At 35.8% G+C, this 20,962-nt stretch overlaps 1 pseudogene; it reads left to right on the top strand.

The window, feature by feature from the left end:
* The first annotated feature begins 586 nt into the window (after positions 1-586).
* LOC143389808 (high affinity choline transporter 1-like) lies at positions 587-20,421 on the top strand (annotated as a pseudogene).
* Positions 20,422-20,962: the final 541 nt, after the last annotated feature.

The following is a 20,962-nucleotide window of genomic DNA, read 5'->3' as shown; positions in this document are numbered from 1 at the left end:
TAGTAACTTAGTTTTAAAAGGCAAATGCAGGTCTGGGGATGTGGCTTGAGCGGTAGTGCACTCGTCTGGCATGCGTGCAGCCCGGGTTCAATCCTCAGCACCACATACCAACAAAGATGTTGTGTCTGCTAATAACTAAAAAAATAAAAAAAATATTAAAAAAAGGCAAATGCAATCACAATTTTTGGAAATGATTTCTTGACAGAATTACTGAGTTAAGATTCAAGGTTAATGTTAAATTGAAAAAAATCATGAAACACAAAGTGTTTATGGTTCTATTAAGCAATATTTCCTTATTTATTTATTTATTTATTTATTTTTGTTTCTTGAAAAGTCAGGACATCGTTAAACTGTTAAATAGAGGTAGGATAATATAGTGGACATTGTTGGCCATGGCCAATTTCACACGTGACTTCAGTGTACTCTTTCTGTAAGTGGCACAGGTTTGCTCAGGAGCCAGCTGGCTTCTCCTGGCTGCCTGTGTAGGTACAGTGCTGGGCTGCTATTTCTTAACGCATTACTGTATTTTCTCCACAAGTCTTAATGAAGTAGCCAACTGCAGAAGAATCTGGACCCTTAGTTAAAAATGGCTTTCCACGTGGAAGGACTGATAGCTATCATCATATTCTACCTTTTCATTTTGCTGGTTGGAATATGGGCTGCATGGAGGACCAAAAACAGTGGCAGCGCAGAAGAATGCAGCGAAGCCATAATAGTTGGTGGGCGAGACATTGGTGTTAGTCGGTGGATTTACCATGACAGGTAGGTTCCAGTGCTTGCTTGGTGCACTTCACCCTTGCTTGGCTTCTCTGAATATACAGCATGTGGTCTCAGAGTGAGTGTCATTGCAAACATTGCTCTTTGTCCTTTGGGGATTCTTTAGGTTTGCTGGTTATATATTTTGAAAATAATGAATATCTGCTTGAAAACAAAATGGTTTCAACTCAGTAGTTCTTGCATAAAATGATTTTATAATAAATCAATGAATCTAATACCAATGAAAAAAGTCTGGGCTTTCTGTTCTGTTTAGTGGGTGGAAACAGTAAAGACAAAGAAGTGGAGGAATGAAAACATGCCCTAGTCTTGCAAGTCATGCATTTGTAAATTAATATGATAGTGTTTCAGTGTGTCCAGTAATGCATGCAGGAAGTTGTGACTTTGAGTTATCTTAAATGACAAATGTCAGTGAATACTAACTAGTGATGGTTTTTAGCCTAAATAAATCCATTTAGAGGCAATACAATAGCAAACTGATTGATCCCTTGCTTGGAAACCTAATTTTTCTATTTAGAAATTAGTTTCCTTAAAGGAAGACAATATTATGACTCCACAACAATGAAAAAGGAATTTCCAGGAAACTTGATAAAAAGGGGAAAAGTGTCCTTTCTGGAATCCCCTAGCCACCATCTGTAGCTGTCTCCCTTTCAAACCTTCTTTGTATTAGGAGGGGCTGGTATTCTGTCTTTGCTTTGCCCAGAGGTGGTTTTGTATGTGGGGCAATTTCTATCTTTTTTATAGTCATCTTAGTCATTGAAAATAATCCTGAAAAACAACAACTTAAAATTACACTTTCACTGATAACACATCTTATGTGAGTCTTAGTAAACATTTAAACATTAGCAATATAATCTATATTAAAAGGAACTCTCAGTTCTCATTAGAAAAATAACCCAATGGAAATCATATCTGAATGATGTCTAGTTTCAATCCTGAAGTGCAATTTAGAAATGATTCACCCTGTATATCAAATAGTTTACCAAAGCACTGTAAAGACAGCATCTGCATTCTGAAAGTCTTGATTTTGTCCATTTGTAATCTACAATGTTCTATATACACACACTAGATTTTACTTTCCAGGCATTTACAGTCTCTTTGTTTAACTCTTCACCAACTATAGATGGATTAATTTGTTTTTTGTAATAGCCTTGTGAAAGGGCTGTGGGGTTAAGTGAAGATCCAGGTTACATTGTTAACCAAGACCAGGGCCAGGCCCAAACCCAGGTCTTCTGATGGTCATGCCCCAGGCTCTTGGTACTATACCACATGAGCTCATTAACTGACCTCACTCTATTTCTTTATAAAGCTGCTTATTTTGCAAATCCCACTAAAGTAATACATGAACTGCTGTATATCAAAGTGTTTTACTCATTGCAAATTGTTATTTGCAATAATAATAATAATACTGTCCTATTACACTAGTTTAATATTCTATCTAATATGGTCATAAAGAAACTTCAGGATTTGTTCCTTTACCATATAGAATAATTTTTTCAGTGTAATACTTTATGAAACTATATAGAATATATTCAAATAACACTATTTCTTATGAAGTGTCATGGTCTAGCTTGGTTTGTGAAGTTCTCTCTCTCTCTCTCTCTCTCTCTCTCTCTCTCACTCTTTTTTTGTGTCAGAAGATTCTTAATGAATATTATAATTCACTTAAAAAACGAACCATGTTATTTAACCCTTATCAGATTCATTTACTTATATATATTTCATTTACTTATATATTTCAAAAAATGTTGATTCTTTAAAAATACAGTTTTAAAATGTTCAAGTCCTCACTCATGAATTTAATATAAAATATACACGCATGGACAATAAATTATAGCATAGAAAGGACAAGATTGATAAAAAAATGAAGGGAATTAGTTTAATCATAGTAAGTAATGGAGTCTTCACTTCTATATTATAATAGGGACAATTGTTCAACACCATTTTTTTGGACAAAGGACAGAAGAGCTACACAATAAAAAATAACCATGAATTAGCTTTGTGCTTGTAAGACCATCTGATTATTAATTTTATGCAGTAAAATAGTGCTGGTGTGTTAGCAGCTCCAGGTACCTAGTAGGAAGACCAAGTCTCAGGTTCTGTGCCTGTGAGAATTCTTTCTTCTGCCCTTTTTCCATACTCAGTGTGTGTGTATCAGGTGGGGACTCTTTCTAGAATTTTAGAAGGATTTAGAATGAGAAAAGCAAATGATGGTGTTTGCTACTTATTAACACCAAATGTAAAAGCTACTCTGAAGATGGGAGTGTTTGCTAAATACAAATCTTGCCCACATCAAGATTTTGTATGTAAATTTTCCATTAAATGTACTTAAAATTACTCTGCAGGAAAGTCTTTTCATATTAATCTTTTAAATAGCAATTTAACCCCAAGACACAATCTCTGCTTTGTGTTAGATTAAAAGACAGATAAATTCTGGCATGAAAGCAACAGAAGCACTTATCTGTCAAGTACTTATGTATCAAATACACGTAATTATTTTACTTATACTCTATGAGAGTTTAGAAAATTCCTTAAAGTCAAATTTTATTTTCTATGTGATGATTCAGCCTAAAATTCAATGTCATATCTGATAAGCTTTTTTAACAGCCTTTGACACTCAGAACATTATATACATTTTACATAAATAGCATTTTGAATATTTTGACTTTTTTTGAAGAATATAAGCTGCAGAAATGTAGAGTCCCTTTAACCTCAGTTTTTCAACAAGGATCAAATACTTCATTATCTTTTTAAAAGAAAGCAGTAGTTTGTAGATCATTATTGGCCCAAACTCATTTTAACAAAAACTTGCTTTCTTTGGTTCCTTGACCTCCCTCTTTCAGCTATTATTCTAAGAAATTTCATATATCTGAAGAAAACATGTGTCACAGAATTCCTCAGTCTGGAGTAGCCATATTGAATGACCTCATGGGACTAGTGGCCTGGTGTTGGACAATCAGACCTAGAGTTATGACATGTAAGATAATGTCATATGTCATGAACTCTCTTTTCATTCTATTTCAGCATGTGGGTTGTAGGAGGGTATATCAATGGGACAGCTGAAGCAGTTTATGTACCAGATTATGGTCTAGCTTGGGCTCAGGCACCAATTGGATATTCACTTAGTCTGGTTTTAGGTAAGTGGAAAGTTAAATCTCCTTGACTCATTTAGTAAAGCCTAAAGAATAAAAGTCTAAATAACAAGTGGGTTAGCAAATCAAACAGTGTGAATAACTATTGTGGAAAAATGTCACCAGATAGTTCTAAGTAGGTGTTACAAGAAATTGATATGCAACAGTATAATAATGCTTAGGTAATCTCTTGATTATGGAACATGTAAATAACAAAAAAAACCTTTGATCTTATAACTTTTAAAACAGTGAATTTCTTAGCATAATCATATTTTATTCTTTCAAAAATATTATGGACATATCATTAAAAATGAATCAACTTTATTGTACCTGACTTTTTTTGTAAATTAAACTTATAAAAGACCAAGAATATTATATAAAATGGTTCCTCTTTTATTTTCTTTCTTATTTTTCCCCCTCAAATTGTTCTGTTGGACCTTGTGCTTTTTCAAATGTCTAAATGTACTGAGTGATACAAATGCACCAAGCCATCTCAATGAACACTATCTTACTCCATATATCTAAATTTCATATGCCTCAATTATAACATTTTGTTGTCCATTGGATACATCTATTAAATGCACTAAGGAATTTATATTAGGTTGCTGAATGCTTCTTGGTAATGCACTCACAGCATATTTCAGACTAGTTCCTCAATATATACAGTGTTTTAAAAAATTCATTTCCCTTAAGAAATTATAGCATAGTAAAAAGCTGGCAAAGACTATTATATTATGAATTTTTAATGTTCTCATAAACACCCATGTAATTTTTTTAGGTGGTCTGTTCTTTGCAAAACCCATGCGTTCCAAGGGATATGTGACAATGCTAGACCCATTTCAGCAGATCTATGGAAAGCGCATGGGTGGGCTCCTATTCATCCCTGCGCTAATGGGAGAAATGTTCTGGGCTACAGCAATTTTCTCTGCACTAGGTAAGCACCAATGGAACATTGTTCTACCTTCATTTCCAGTTTCCTGAACATCAGACCAACAACCTTACTTTCTTCAGTCTTGGTGTCTTAGAAATTATTAAAACCATATCCTAACTCATATTTATATTTACAAACACTTAACTGAAATTCTACATTTACTTGCAGTATTGTTGTAGAGATTAAGTCCAATCTCAAGTACATTTGTCTTTAACTTGAATTACATAATTAGAGCAATAACCATGAGTTACTTTATAGGGATTCAGAGTTGCTTTTGTAAGTTGTATATGATTTTGAACAAACCGTCATTAATTAAGTAAAACTAAGAGTGCTATTTAGGGTTGAGTTCAAGCCCTAGCACCACCAGAAACAAAAGTGCAGTTTATCTAAAAGAATATTTACTGGGTGCCATGGTGCCTGCCTATACTCCCAGTGGTTTGGGAGGATGAGGCAGGAGGAGCACAAGTTAAAAGCTAGCTTCAGCAATTTATCAAGGCCCTATGTAAGTTAGTGAGATCCTGTCACAAAATAAAAAGTTTTAAAATAAGGGAAGGGGGCACTGAGAATAGGTCTCAGTGGTTAAGTGATACAAAAGAAAAAGAAAAAAAAACTACTGTCCCTGAGCCAGGTTTAGGGAGAATACTTTTGATGAATAAATTTAAATCAGTTGAGTTCCATTTCCATTTTTTCTAGAAGTCTCATTTATGTGAACTGAGAACTTTTTAATCTTACCTGTTTTTTCCTTCTGATAACTGCCTTGTTAATTGATATAAAGCATAGGCAAAACTATCTAAATTCCTCAAAGCATAGTACCACATCATTTTTAAAGCATTAATATTTCTAGAGATATTGACTTTTTGCATAAAATATACCTAATCAAAAACAAATATAAAACCAGTGTGAGTCTCGACTGTAAATAATACTCCCAAAGAAATATTGCCCACCTTCTCATGATGACAAGTAATGTAAGCACAATCACCTAACTTGAGATATTTTAATAAAATGATATTTGTAAAAAGCACAATGCTACGGTTTATTAGTGGAAAAATTTAAGTGTGGTAGAATGTAGCTTGGACTTGCCTGCTAGGTAAAATGTCTTCTTAATGAATAATGAAAAGTTTCCCCACCCTTTACTTCCTCTTCACCTTCAAAGACCTACAGGGGAACCAACTGGGCCAATTGATCATGATTGAGCAGACTGAAGCTGCTGAAGCAGCTAGGAGATGTAGTGCCCACATTAAGGTACACAAACCTCACCTGCTGCAGACCTATCTTCATTCTGCAGGCTATACATCTCAGCTCTAAGACTCATCCTTAATTGTTTGCACTACTACCTGGTTACTCCATCAACCACCCCCCACTCCACCCCTACCTCCATCCACCTCTGCCTCTTCTCTGCCATAAGCCAGGCCACTCCCAGCCTCCCTTACCTGTATGTAATGCAGCCATCTCCATGTTTGCAGGTCTGCCCTACTGTGGGCGCCACATGGCAGCCAGACTCATCCTTCTAAATTCTAACCTCATATTCTAATCTCATCATGTCCCCTTTCTTGTTTAAAACCAAACTTTTGAACAGGGCCCTTAACTATGGCGTGGGTCTTCTCTCCTCTGATTATCCCCTGCACCCCACTTGCCCTCTATCTTCTGTCTGAATTGTGGTTCTCTATTGCTTCTTACTGACACTGTGCAAGTGTAGGTGTCCATGTTTTGGATTTCTTTCTCCTCTTTTTTTCCTCTCTCACCATTTGCCTCCCTAATTACCAAGCACCCTGGCACTTACAGGGAGCAGTGCTCCAAACTTTCTAGGAGCCTCTCCTGCAGGCTTTCGTAGGCACCTGCAATTTTTCCTCATTGGGCTCATCATCTCCCTTTGTATGATAATTTGCCTGTTCACTTGATGCCCAACTTTTTACTGTACATGATGGATTATAAATTTCTTTAGGGCAAGAATCATGTCCCTTGAATAACTATAATAAATTAATAAATAGTTTTGAGCTCTACTTTTTTGACAAAAGAAGATGAATATTGCTTTTTCCCTCCTCCCCAGTGTAATTCCATTATGTATTAAATTATTGGGTTGTGTACACATTTAGGGAGGTAGATACTGAGTTTAGACTCAGTAGAGTCTAACTTATGACCCAAGATCAACTAATGCTAAGAACTTGTACTTGGCCTTTGGATTTTCAGTTTTCTTGTGAGATTTAGAAAACAAGGAATTTCAGAGGAACCCTGGGAGATCTTCAGGCTCATTTGATGTGAGCGAATGTGTACCATCCCACTGAGTGCTGAAGTCCTTCTTGCCGATCAGCAGAATTGGAAGGTCCTCAGCTTTCTTCAGTGGACTATGTTAGTGTTTGCCTTCTGGGCATACATTCATCTAGATGTGATTTCCCATCTTTTCTTACAAATGTAAATACCACCGAACTTTAAGGGGTTAGAACAAAAGTAAGATAAATTTCCTCCTATTTTGTATGTTCTAGAATATAAATCCATCTTCTAGTTTTTTATTATTATGATTTCATATGGCCTTCTTTCTCTCCCTTTCTCCCGAACTCCCATTAACATTATTTTCTTGGTCTCTGTAGAAACAAAGATACTTGATGTGGAAAGAAGAGAATTTGATAGTTATAATATACAGTAATAACTCATGGGAAAATGTCATACTGCCCTGGTGCAAGATAATAACACTCCCCAATCATTGCTAAGCTCATACCCTAATGAAATTATGTGTAAAAATACACCTCTCTTCCCACCTTGCTCTCATTAGCTGAGAAGCAATGGGAGTTATTTTGTCATTGGTTTCAATTCAATACTAGAAAATTTTGGTTTTAAGAACAAACTACTTGCTGGACATTAAAAAAGGAGTGGGCTAAATATCTAACAGAATACAACATGTTCACTCTAACTGAATAAGGATCAATTTATATAACAGTCATGAAAGAGGAAAAGAATTAATGAACTAATATTTCCAAAGTATTTTAGAAATAGAAAGCATAGTGGCAAAACTCAGAACTTTATTACAATTAATTTCAGTTGGATATATGTGCCTGTGTATGTATTTCAGTATATTCAATAAAGCATGCTTCTTTTTCATGTTAACACATGCATATATGAAATAATATATATTATTGCTTTTGCTTAAAATCTGTGTTGTGGCAGAATATGTACTTTTAAATTATCACCCATATTTTCTTCAAAAATAATAGCTTGAGTAAGTCAGAGCTAGTGTTTCTAAGAAAAAACTTGGGATACTTAAGAATAGACAAGTGTAAGATTTATTATCACCTCAATGTGCATATGCATGGTTTACTGTGGAAATATAGGAGAATTTTTTTAATGATTACAATGAACAATTATGTAAAGATAGGCTTCTGCAGACCAAATAATTTTTAAAATGTATGTTTCAAGTATAACCAATTTTATGAAAATACTTTGAAGACAACTACATTCACAGATGTCAACTGTGTGATTCTATCTTTGCCTATTCTTCCCTGTCTCTCTTTTTCTTCTTCCCCCTGAATAACCTCTTTTGGATTTGGTTCAAGGTAGAATTTATCCTTCTTGTATTTTGTCCCTTGCTCTTGAGGCAAGATTCAAGGTCTCATGGCCAAGTTCACTGCATTCTTAAACTGAAATACCCTGTCATCATAAAGGTGTCTCAGGAAGCCTTCTTGTGGCTTCCTAAGACACCTTTATCCTGCTATATCATCCTACTTTGATAAATCCTGCAGTTTATTGAATTGACTTCATGAATCCTGCAGAAATCTCATGCCAGTTTTGATTACTATGCAGCTACTGGCCTAATGCTAATAGGATAGGCATGCTTGCCATCTTGACCTGGGAGCAAAGTTATACCAACTATGTTTGGTATAAAAGGGCAACACCTTATACCTTTTAAATGTATACTTCTACTGCAGATGGCTCAAATTAAGAGATTTTTTTCATAAATTTATTCACAGTATATTTATTTTAATATCTACATAAGTAGACTATATTTCGCAGTAGATATATTAGAATAACTTTGTTTTATTCACTACCATTGATATAATTTTTCAGAAAACATTTTAGATAAAAAGCAACCCAGTCTCAACAGTAATAAACAGGAAGGTAACTTCTCTCAGATCACTAACTTACAACCAAATGATGACATCTATAAGACTGCAAATCTCAGTCCAGTGATTTTTATTCTATAATTGAACATCTCATATTATGGGGTGATAACATACATGTTATTAAAGTGGAGAACCACACCCAAAGAGGAATGGCAAAGAGTGGCAACTATCAAGAACAGGATTTCAGGGGAAAATAACCTCTTAAATATCTATACAGTCATAACTCAGATAATTACCTAAAGTCACTTGTAAATAATTAACCACTCTCCTCTGTCTTTTATCCTGCACCTCCTTAGTAAGATGTTTCTTTTAATTGATTTTTTTTATCCAGGAGGATAATGTTATATTATCATCATGGCCAAAGTACACACAAAAAATATTTTGTATTGATATCTTGGGTCAAAATACTTTGAATTATTCTTTAGGATGATGGATTTTCATCCCTGTAGATTGTAAATATTGTTATGCCAATTCAGGAGGAGGAGGAGAAGGAGGAGATTGTGAGGCATCTGGCTACAATTGATGGTGTAAAATAATCACAGATTTCTTTCATGTCTGCTTAGCATACCTATAATTGCCATTTATAATAAGATGAAATATAAACTATATAGTTTTGAAAACAGTGGGAAAGCAATTAATGAGTTATGAAGCAGCAAGTGAGTTAAGAAGCCATTAGTCCAAGAAATGGACCAAACCTTCCACACCATTAAATTGTCACTGGAAACACAGGCATCGACAAACACGATAAACAGCCTGTAAAATAAAAGAAACATAAATTTGAATTCTAAGAATATAAAATTTGATGATGGAAATGGCCTAAAAATATGATATTCATCATTAGTGTTTTTAAATATATTGATATCTTAGGAGTAGAACTTGTATGTCCCACCAGCAAAACAAAATAAAATGATCCTTCATGACTTTGAGGGAGAAAAAGTTGAAAGATAAGTTTTAACAATTATATAATTTTCTTCTACAAATTTGCTTAATTGTTGGCACCTCGGAGGGTTCGCCAGCTATAACAGGAAAGCGGAGGGCAAACTAAATGCAAAAGAGCCAATGATAATCATTGTAAAACTGGAAATGACTGATCAAATTGCTCAGAAAGGCTTATTTTCCTTATGGATGTGAGTAAATACATTGCATATAATTAAGTCAGAATTTCAGAGGGTGAAATTGTGAATTCATGGAATGGAACTGGATGTCTCGGTTGTTCAGGGTGTTCAGTGTTAGTAAGTTTTGGGTGTCTCTCATGTATCTGAATATATATGAAAAGAGATATATAGTCGGTTTGATAACATACAAAGGTCTCAATATAAAAATTCACTTTAGCCAAGGTCTTGCAGCACACTGTGTATGACACAGGGAAGTATAGCTGCTGTAACAGAACCCACAGGATGTCCTTGCCAGAACTCACCCCAGACCATGACCAGGACTCTCACCTCTTTTTTTGTCCCCACAGGAGCCACCATCAGCGTGATCATTGACGTTGATGTGCATGCTTCCGTCATTGTGTCGGCCCTCATTGCCACTCTGTACACCCTGGTGGGTGGTCTCTACTCTGTGGCCTACACAGACGTTGTTCAGCTCTTTTGCATTTTTGTAGGACTGGTAAGTGGAGCCTTCCTCAGATTTGCCTCCTGGTCTTCCTCCTCCTCCTCTTTCTCTTTCTTAACAAAAGATAATGTGGTGTTTTATACCAACTCAGCAAAGGAATTAATGTTTTCCATAATGAGTAATACATTGTTGTACACTATTTGAAATTTTTTATTTCTCTATGAATTGATTAGATTGGAACTGTAGTTATTTCATTAGAGGTTGACAGAAAAATGTGTGCTATGACTAATTCTTAGAAAGATCTAGGTCTTTGTTTTCTTCATGTCTAGATTTCATGGAAACTTTTGTGTGACACCCTTTGAGAACTGATGATATCACACTTTCTCCACAGTTAAGAAAACTAAAACTTTGATAGTACCCCCACACAAGTTTCTTTCCTGTCCTTGTGTTCATTTATCTATGAGACTGTTTATCAATTAGACTCTTCATAGGACATGGAAATTCTATTGAAAACCTTTTTTTTTTTGTTAAAAAAATATCCCATTGGAAAAACTGTAGATTTCAAATTATAATGGTTAATACCTGGGGTCAAAGAAAGGGCTTAATTATATAAGGAATTATCTGTATTATCTATTGTTCTTAAGTCATGGATTAAATTAGGTAATATAGGTTTGGTGCATTAAGAAAGAGTACTATATAATTATGAAATATAAATACTATTCATCTTATATTAAAAGCACCTCTGCACATCTTTGATGCATTCTAGTCAATGTTGATTCTTTGCAAACTCACATCTTAGAACAGGGAGATTATAATTAGGCATATAACAATAACCATCACCTAAGACATGTCAAAAGAAAAATAAAGGAAATGGTGTGGCCACTCTTTTACGTGTCACTATGGGTTCACATACATGATCTCATCAAACGCATGCATTATGTCAGCTACAGACCTTGCAGGGACAGAGCCCTGGTCAATGGCCACAGACAGAGCCACCAAGGCTGAAGATGAATCATTGTCTGAAAGAGAGTCAAAGCACTCTTCATTCTCCTCAGCTTTCTTTATTTTTCTTATGATAAAAAGCTTTTCGCTCTTTTTATTCTAGACACTTAGAGATGAAGAATGAATCCCATTCCTATTTTTCAATTTTCTAGCATTTATAATAATATTCTAGAGGAAAATTTGAAAGAATTAACTAAAATTAGATTTACAGTTTAACCCTAAATTTATATGCCCTAGCAAAGATTATATTTCCTTTTTTTCTCCTAGACATTTTATTTGCATTTCGTGGAATGTAATTCAGTCATATTTTAATTGAATTTGAGAGTATTTAATTTACTCAATAACTTCCACTTTTTTATTTTTAAATTGCCAAAATCAAGTTGACAGTGCAGAAATTCTGATTTGTACTTAACATCATCATAAACTTTATGAAACAGAGAAAACAGAAGTAAATCTTCTTTCACTGTATAGGAAGCAAGGTTCATTTGGCAATAGCAGCTCTCATAACTGATGCACTTGTTATTCCAAGAGACACAGCCCCGGGGGATAAGTATATTCATCAGTGATGTATGTGATTTCTCATTGCATTGCATGAGGTCAGAACTTAAAATACACAGGTACATAAATAAAGTAAGCAGATGTAAAGATGATAGGTCAAATATATGTAGGGATATATGTTAGAATGATTTTTGACTACAAAATATAATTAAATTGATAAGAAATGAAGATAAGAATTGTTAAGAAATCACTATTGAATTAACTGAATAAGACTAAATAAGCTTTAATTGCTGTTCATGCATATGTAATTAATTAATCAACTTAAAATCAAACCATCTTTTCTTTCCAGTTTCTCTAATTCTTTGGACTTTATCATGCCCTGGCAGCTCCAAAGTTATAAATTTCAGATTTCCTTTTCAGATTCCTCTGACCTCCCTGATGACCTCTATCTGACCTTTCTCTGTTGACTCTCTTCATTTTCCTGTTCAGTGCCAGTATCTTCCCATTCTTAATGTCACTGCTTTATCCAGGAGCCACTGAAACCATCTATGGCCCTTCCATACTACTATATTCTTCTAAATTTATTTTTAATATTTATGGTGTTTAAATTTAGAGGAAATTTCACTGACTTTAAAAAAAAATCTCCAAAGAAATTCTTCTAGTCAGGCACTATGGCACATGTCTATGATCCCAGTGACCAGGGGTGAGGTGGGACCATTGCAAATTTGAGGCCATCTTCAGCAACTTAGTGTGACTCTCTGTCTCAAAATAAAATTTAAAAAAAACAGGGTTGGAGATATAGTTCAGAGGTAGAGCACCCTTAGATTAACTTTTTGGGGGGATGGGTGCCAGGGTGAACCTAGGGGTGAGTACTCAACCACTGAGCCACATACCCAGCCCTTTTTAATAGGTATTTTATCTAGAGACAATCTCACTAAGATGCCTAGTGGCTTGCTCAGTTGCTGAGTCTGGCTTTTGAACTCCCAGTCTTCTTGCCTCAGCCTCCTGAGACTCTGGTATTACAGCCATGCAGACACCATGCTGGGCCCCTCGGTTAAATTCTTGGTACTGCATAAAATGCATGCAAATTCCTTGTGCTTCCACTTGCAAACACAGCAAAATATAAATATGTTGGCTTACAATTCAAGGTTCTCTCCACGTCTATCTTTATTGCTCCTATTTTCCTAAGCTACTCCCATGCCAGCAAACTTTGTCACCCAACAGATGTGGGCATATGCACACATACACAAAACATAAAACTTATACTGTTAGTCTTCTACTTTCAATGGCTCAACTTGGAAACTTGTTTTTTTGTTTTGTTTTTGTTTTACTTTATTATGGTGCAAAAATGAAGCATGTTCAGTAAAAACCACAATTTCACAATTTTAATTTTGATTTTGGATCTTTTCCTGGGCTCCCTAGACACAGCGAGCGCAGTCTTTTATCTAGTGGCAGTGGCCATTGCTCCTGGTCAGTCACATATGGGAAAACAACTGACACTCCACAGTGCACAATGTGGCTAAGCTATGGTGCTTGGTAGGTTGGGTGGATTCAATGCAGCTTTGCAGTTTTTTCAACTTATGATGTGTTTGTTCTTGTGTGACCCTGGGGTAAGTCCAGAAGTGTATGTTTTCTTACACTCTTTGCTTTGCTTCCTCCAGATGATCTCCCCCTTTGATTTCTTTTTCTTTTACCTATTAGTATTGGGCCCATTCTTCAACACTTGTTTTACCAACAAATTTCTCATTTAAACCTTCCCGTGTCACCTTAATGGGTGGATATCTTTCCCTAATTCACACAAAACGTAAAAGTGTGTGTGTGTGTGTGTGTGTCTGTATGTCTGAAATGTAGTATTTTCTTCTCAAAGTTTTCAGGTGACTGCTCCTATAGTTCATATGATATGGCATTATCAAGGAGAAGTAGATAATGTGTTATTTTAGGTTTACCAAATCTGTATTCCATGATGTCCCACAGAGAACATAGTTTCATGTTCTTCTCTGAATAGGGGAACTACTGAGCCATGCCACGTACAAGAAAAATAAACCAGGTGTATCAGTTTTGCAATATGTTAGTCAAGTTTAAAATCACAGACTAAGACTCCAGTGTTGCTCTTTGTTCCAGTGGATCAGTGTCCCCTTTGCCCTGTCACATCCTGCCGTCTCTGACATTGGCTTTAGTGCTGTACACGCCAAATACCAGGAGCTCTGGCTGGGGACCATTGAGTCCTATAAAATCTACACGTGGCTTGATAGTTTTCTGTTGTTGGTAAGTGATGCTCTGACCTGAGGAAGGTCGTCTAATTGTCAATCAAAGGCATTTTCAAGATTTTCATATTTATCCTTGAATATTTACCTGCTGGCTCATGGCCTTTTCTGTATAAGTACCACATGCTGATTTTACCACTAAAGCTCCATCATGGCCATTTCTGAGCTCATCTCCAAAGTGCATTCACAGATTGCTCATACACACCATAATCAAGGATGTGTTATGTCATTTAATTAAAGCCCAATATCACATTTAGCTGTCAGGTAAAAACAAGTATAAACAGAATTCTGACATTCTCCCTGACATTCCGCTATATTCTCTATGTTCTTGGGCACTTTGCAAAACAATGTAATGCATTGACTCTTCCAGTAGAATGGAAATTACCGAGCAGGAACCATGCCCTTTTCAAGTTTGTGTCATACGACCACTACATGTCTGGTGCAGGGTTAGAGTCTATAAATATTTATTGGGTTGTATTGATTCAGATTTCATTTCATACTTTCAGAATCTCAATAATTTTTTGATAAAATTTTTTATGGTTCAAATTTTGGATGAGAACCAACTGAAGTCTTCTGGATAGTTTTAAGGCAACTTAAATCAGTAAATTTAAGAAAAACAAGGATTGTCTTGTCTAATTACTAAGGAAAACAAATTAAAGAAATTCTCCACAATCAAAAATATGTCTTGGTTCTCTTGGGCTCCTATAATCAATTATCATAAAGTGAGTGGCTTAGAAACAACAGAAATGTATTTTTCACAATTCTGGAGGCTGGCAATTACAAGATCAAAGGGCTGGCCAATTTAGTGTCTGATAAAGACGGTACTTTCAGAAAACTTGTTGTTGTGTTCTCACATACTAGGAGGAATTCATGAGGGCTTTACCTATGACGTATTCAATTCCCAGGGCTTTACCTCTGACTAAATCCCTGTCTAGTACCTGATTTCATCACCTTGGAGATTGGAATTTCAATAGACACATGGACGATACAAACTTCATATTACAACCAACATAATCACAGCAGCTGAGATTTCTGGCCCTACTTCTGACTATTCTAAATGCAATTGTTATAAACCTCTTGTTTAAAAATATTAATAAATGTAAAATTTCCTCAATTCACTCTGAATCTTTGGGGTTCTCATGCAGATTCTGGGTGGAATCCCATGGCAGGCATACTTCCAGAGAGTCCTCTCTTCGTCCTCAGCCACCTACGCTCAAGTGCTGTCCTTCTTGGCAGCTTTTGGGTGCCTGGTGATGGCTCTGCCAGCCATAATTATTGGGGCCATTGGAGCATCAACAGGTAAATCTCTGGGAGCTTTACCATCGTTGTCACTTAATTTGCCGGTTCCACCACCAGTTGCCTTCCCTGTTTTTCTTCCCTCTCACCCCCACATAGTAAATGCCTCTTCATTCATGGTTCCCTATGTGCCTCGTAGAGCATTCAGCAAATTGCATTGCAGTTCAGCAATCTCCACGTTTTTTGATTGCTTACTCCATTGACAAACATTCATAAGTACACCTCCTCCCCAATTTTGCTATATTATCAATTGTATCTACTTCCATCCCCAGTGGTTCTCAACCATGGTGCACAGTGACCTCACCTGAGGAGTGGAGAGGGATTTTCTACAAAACATCTACCCCTGGCCTACTCCACATAGTGTTTAATAATCAAAGATAGAGCCAAACACTAGTGTGTGTTTGTGTGTGTGTGTGTGTGTGTGTGTGTGTGTGTGTGTGTGAATGTGTTTAATAGCCCCCCCTTGGTGAGTCAAAGCTAAGCCAAAGTTGAGAGGCACCAGCTTAAGAAAAATTTACCTGTCTTCTTCATGACTACCCACAGACCACTCTGAACTTCAGAGTCTACCTTTCTGATTTCAATAGTTCGTTCAAGGGTTTTTTTTTCCCCCTTGGAGAAATAAGTGAGTATGTGTATGGATTAAGATAAGCTAAGAAACTAAATGGTAAAAGAGAAAGGGAGAGAGAGAGATAGAACACAATAAAAATTTTTTCCCCTGTTATCTTTTATGGGAAACACTTTGAAACTCTCACCTTTAATTTGAACTTGATTGCTCCTCATCCTATGTTCCCTGTATGTTGGAAGAGAAAAACAAGCTCCTTTGGGCCTCTTTCATAAGCACATTGATCACATGCAGGAAGGCTCTGCCTTCATGACCCACTCTTCAGTCAAGGACCTGTAATACCTAATTTCCACTCTTTGGGATTAGAAATGAAATAAACTAGGAGGGCATAAACTTCAGACCTTAACTAACATAATGATAGCAATAAAAATTTTTGACATGTTCAGTGTTTTCCATATTTTAGAGTCAGACTTCTGACTATTCTAAATGTGATTGCAATACAACTCTTAAGAGCATTTAAAACATATCACATTAACGAAATTCAAAAGAGTAACCTAAGTAGAGATAAATAAAACAGTTAAAAAACAATTTTTCTTTTATCTCATTGTATTTTTTTAAAGATGACCCAGGGTGATGCTCACATGGTGACTCTGACTTTTAATTCAAGAGCTATTTATTGGATTATTTAGTTTTTGAAAGAGCAGTCATGGTTCATAGAATACTCTTTTCATTCCAGTTGTTGGTTCATGACATAAATGAACATTCAAAAAGATAAAAAAGATGTGCAATGTCTGCCTTTTGGGGGGTGGAAAATTAAAAAAAAACAGGATTTATTTCACAAGCAGAAGACAGATCTGGAGATTATTTGGAGGGTGGTAGGAAAACAGACTGATTAAAATGGCATAAAGGCAATTTTTTTCTGGATTGAGTTTAACATAGCAGTTATTTCTGGTATCATGTCATCTCTATTAAGGCTTTAGAGTTGGCATCGTTTCATCATGGCTTTAACGTTGATCATAATGGAAAAATGGGGAAAGGAAAAATAGCAGGATCCAAAGGAAATCACCCTATCACTATGACATTAAGGAAGTTCAGCAAATTAAAAAAAGAATTATATTAATATGTGTTTACAGGTTTCCTGTGTTCTTCAACATAGTAAGCAATAAAGAAGCTACATATTCTAAGATAAACATATGCTTCAGTTCTCTTACCTTAATTTAAAAACCTTAGTTCAAAATCCTCCTGAAAAATCTCAGTTTTATGAGTATAATTTTTATTCAGTAAAGATGGTTCAGTTCTTAATCTAGCAAGTCCCCTGCTTCTTGTAAGTAAAATTCTACACAAGATTAAATGAAATTAAAAAAAATTATGCCAAGATATCTCCTAAATCAAGCTTATAAACAGGAAAAATGAGAGGTAACAACAGCCATGCTGTAGTCTCCTGCACACAGATAACTAGGCCTAAGGAAGTGGTCCAGAGAAAATTCTGTGGTTTAGTCTAAGAGCATTTGTTTTCTATGATTCTATGTAATATGATGCCACATTGCAGAAAAGGAGTATGTATGTCATCATCATATTCTAAGCAGATGTTATGAATGAGACTGATGGTAATCAATACCCTTTAGAGGTCAGAACATGTAAGACATTTCCACATGGCCATCACATGGACTTTCCACTTATGCAGGCTCACGTATGTGATGCTCAGTTGGTTTCAAAACTACCTAGTAAACAGCATGACCCAGATGGGTAGAGAAGATATGCCTCTTGGTTGTTACGCTTGTGGTTTCTACTCAACAGACTGGAACCAGACTGCATATGGGCTTCCAGATCCCAAGATGAATGAAGAAGCAGACATGATTTTACTGATTGTTCTGCAGTATCTCTGCCCTGTGTACATTTCTTTCTTTGGCCTTGGTGCTGTGTCTGCTGCTGTTATGTCTTCAGCTGATTCTTCCATCTTGTCAGCAAGTTCAATGTTTGCTCAGAACATCTACCAGCTTTCTTTCAGACAAAATGTAAGAAGGCTTTTTTTGTAATTTATTATTATTGTTGCTATTTCTGCTGTCATTATACTTAATGTTTTTGTAGAATATGTATGCTTATAGATTCCTTATATTCAACCTGTGCTGTAATTAAGCAGTAAAAAGCTTCATATTCTAAGAAAAACCTGAACTTCAAGTTATCTTACCCTATCAAGTTCAGATTCAGCATTCCTAATCCAAAATGTGAAATTTGAAATGCTCCAGAATCCGAAACTTTTTGCTAACTGATATGTAGTTGCAAGCAAGAAATTTCACACTATGAAACTTTTATACACAAAATTATTAAACATTCTGCATGTCAGTCTATGTACATAAGGTGTATATGAAACCTAAATTAATTTCTTTTTTAAACTTGAGCCTCATCCCCAAAATCTTTCACTATATAAGTGGATATTCCAAAATCCAAAAATATATGAAATCCATTGCTAATACTAGGCATTTTAGATAAGGGATGTTTAATCTGTATATATGTGTTCATATCCTATATTAATTCCATTTTCTGTAATTCTATATTCTGTAAACTTTGATTAGGCATACTAGTTTAAATGACACTGAGATTACATGTGCTGAAAATGCATATTAACAATACATTTTATCATTCATGTTTTTTTTAAATATTTATTTTTTAGTTGTACAAAACACCTTTTTTTGTTTATTTATTTTTATGTGGTGCTGAGGATCGAACACAGGGCTTCACATGTGCTAGAAGAGTGCACAACCCCAGCCCTATCATTCATGTTATACTTAAAAGAACAAATCAATATAACTATTTTCCAAGATATTTCATCATGTTGCCGTAATTAAATTTCTTGTCTTCTGACAAAAGATTACTACATCTTAAAATATCTTAGCAAACCATTTAGTCTGATTAAGCACAGAAGGAGACAGAAAAACACTGGTAGAAGCAAGACACTCTAAGTTATTTTATGCATATTTGTGTAAACTCTGAACTGCTCTTCATTTAGACTCCCAAGTCTACCTTTGTCATAAAATATCCCCTCGATTTAATTTTCTTTACCGAATCAAGTGGTTGTAGAACAGAAGGCTTTTGTAGTCCCTGAGGGACCAAGAACACCTCTGGAGAGCCTTTCTTCCCTACTGAGCTTGGTCTCTTTGTGTTTTTAGGTCATCATTACAAAGTAGTCCCAGTGGTTTTAACAAGAAAATGTCATGGAAAAGCCCTTTTGTGTGGCACCAGAAGGTGGTCGGTCTTATAGACGGTAGTACTCCTACAAAGAGAGGAAGTGATGACAGTCACAGCTCTCTCCGTGCCACATGAAGACTATTCATGAATATATATAAGCAAAATTCTCCCTTGGCCCATTGTCCCTGGATGATATCACATTAGCTCCTCTTCTTCCCTGGTGCCTGCAGGCAAAGGATGTGGTGATCTAGCTTCATGCATATGGTACCCAGAACCCCACTCCACCAACCACCCGGGAGGTCATCAAGATTGTGAGCTTCAGGTGTCATAGGTTAGGTTGGGTTTGCCCACAGAGAAAATCATTTGCCCTGGGGGATTCTTTAGACAAGTTGTAAAGGGTAAATAAAGATGCATCCTGATCTTCACCCACATGAGTCCACATATTGGTGCAATGCTGACCCTCGTCAATTTCTTACAGGCATCAGACAAAGAAATTGTTTGGGTCATGCGAATCACCGTGTTTGTGTTTGGAGCATCTGCAACAGCCATGGCCTTGCTGATGAAGACTGTGTATGGGCTCTGGTACCTGAGCTCTGACATTGTCTACATCATCATCTTCCCACAGCTGCTCTCTGTGCTCTTGGTCAAGGGGACCAACACGTACGGGGCTGGGGCAGGTTACGTTTTTGGGCTTTTCCTGAGAATCACTGGAGGGGAGCCATACTTGTACCTGCAGCCCTTGATCTTCTACCCTTGTTATTACTCTGATAAGAACGGTATCTATAACCAGAGATTCCCATTTAAAACACTTGCCATGGTTACCTCATTCCTAGCTAACATCGGTATCTCTTATCTAACCAAATACCTATTTGAAAGTGGAACCTTGCCACCCAAATTAGACGTATTTGATGCTGTTGTTGCAAGGCACATTGAAGAAAACATGGATAAGAAAATTCTGGTCAAAAATGAAAATATTAAATTAAATGAACTTAGACCTGTGAAGCCTCGCCAGAGCGTGACTCTCAGCTCAACTTTTACCAATAAAGAGGCCCTTCTTGACATCAATTCCAGTCCAGAAGGCTCTGGGACTGAAGATAATTTACAATGACACCATCTAAATAAAATACTGCTTTTGCAAACAGAGCACTATAGTAGGATAGTCCTGAAAAGATGGTTCATGGCACATATAATACATATTAAAATTATAAACAACGTTCAAGAGAACAAAATCCTTGCAAAAAATATGAATATGTACTAAAGGAGAGATTCAGGAAAAGTAATGTGCAATTGCACAAATACAGACTAAGCTAGAAGGAAGCAGCTATGAATTTTATTTTATTTTTAAATTTCATTTTATTTCTCATCCATAGTAGTTTCTATTTTGACACTAGATAGTTTTGTTAGAAATATAAAAATGAAAATGCCCCAAAGAAAATATGGCCCAATTATTTATCATTTTTATGGAAAAACAGTGTGCAGATGAAAGAGCCTAAGAAAGGAAATTGGATGATTTTGATCCAAACTTTGTTAATGCACTTTTTAGTGACCAGTGTTAATGCACTGGTGAGTCAGATTGTCAGACTGTGGAACTCATAGCTACTCTGATGAATGATGTAATGAGTTAATCAGTTGATTTTTCTTGATATGAT

The sequence above is a fragment of the Callospermophilus lateralis genome, unplaced genomic scaffold, assembly GCF_048772815.1.
Source record: "Callospermophilus lateralis isolate mCalLat2 unplaced genomic scaffold, mCalLat2.hap1 Scaffold_65, whole genome shotgun sequence".
NCBI lineage: Eukaryota > Metazoa > Chordata > Mammalia > Rodentia > Sciuridae > Callospermophilus > Callospermophilus lateralis.
The sequence above is the reverse complement of the archived record's forward strand: the minus strand, read 5'-3'. Positions and strand labels throughout refer to the sequence as shown.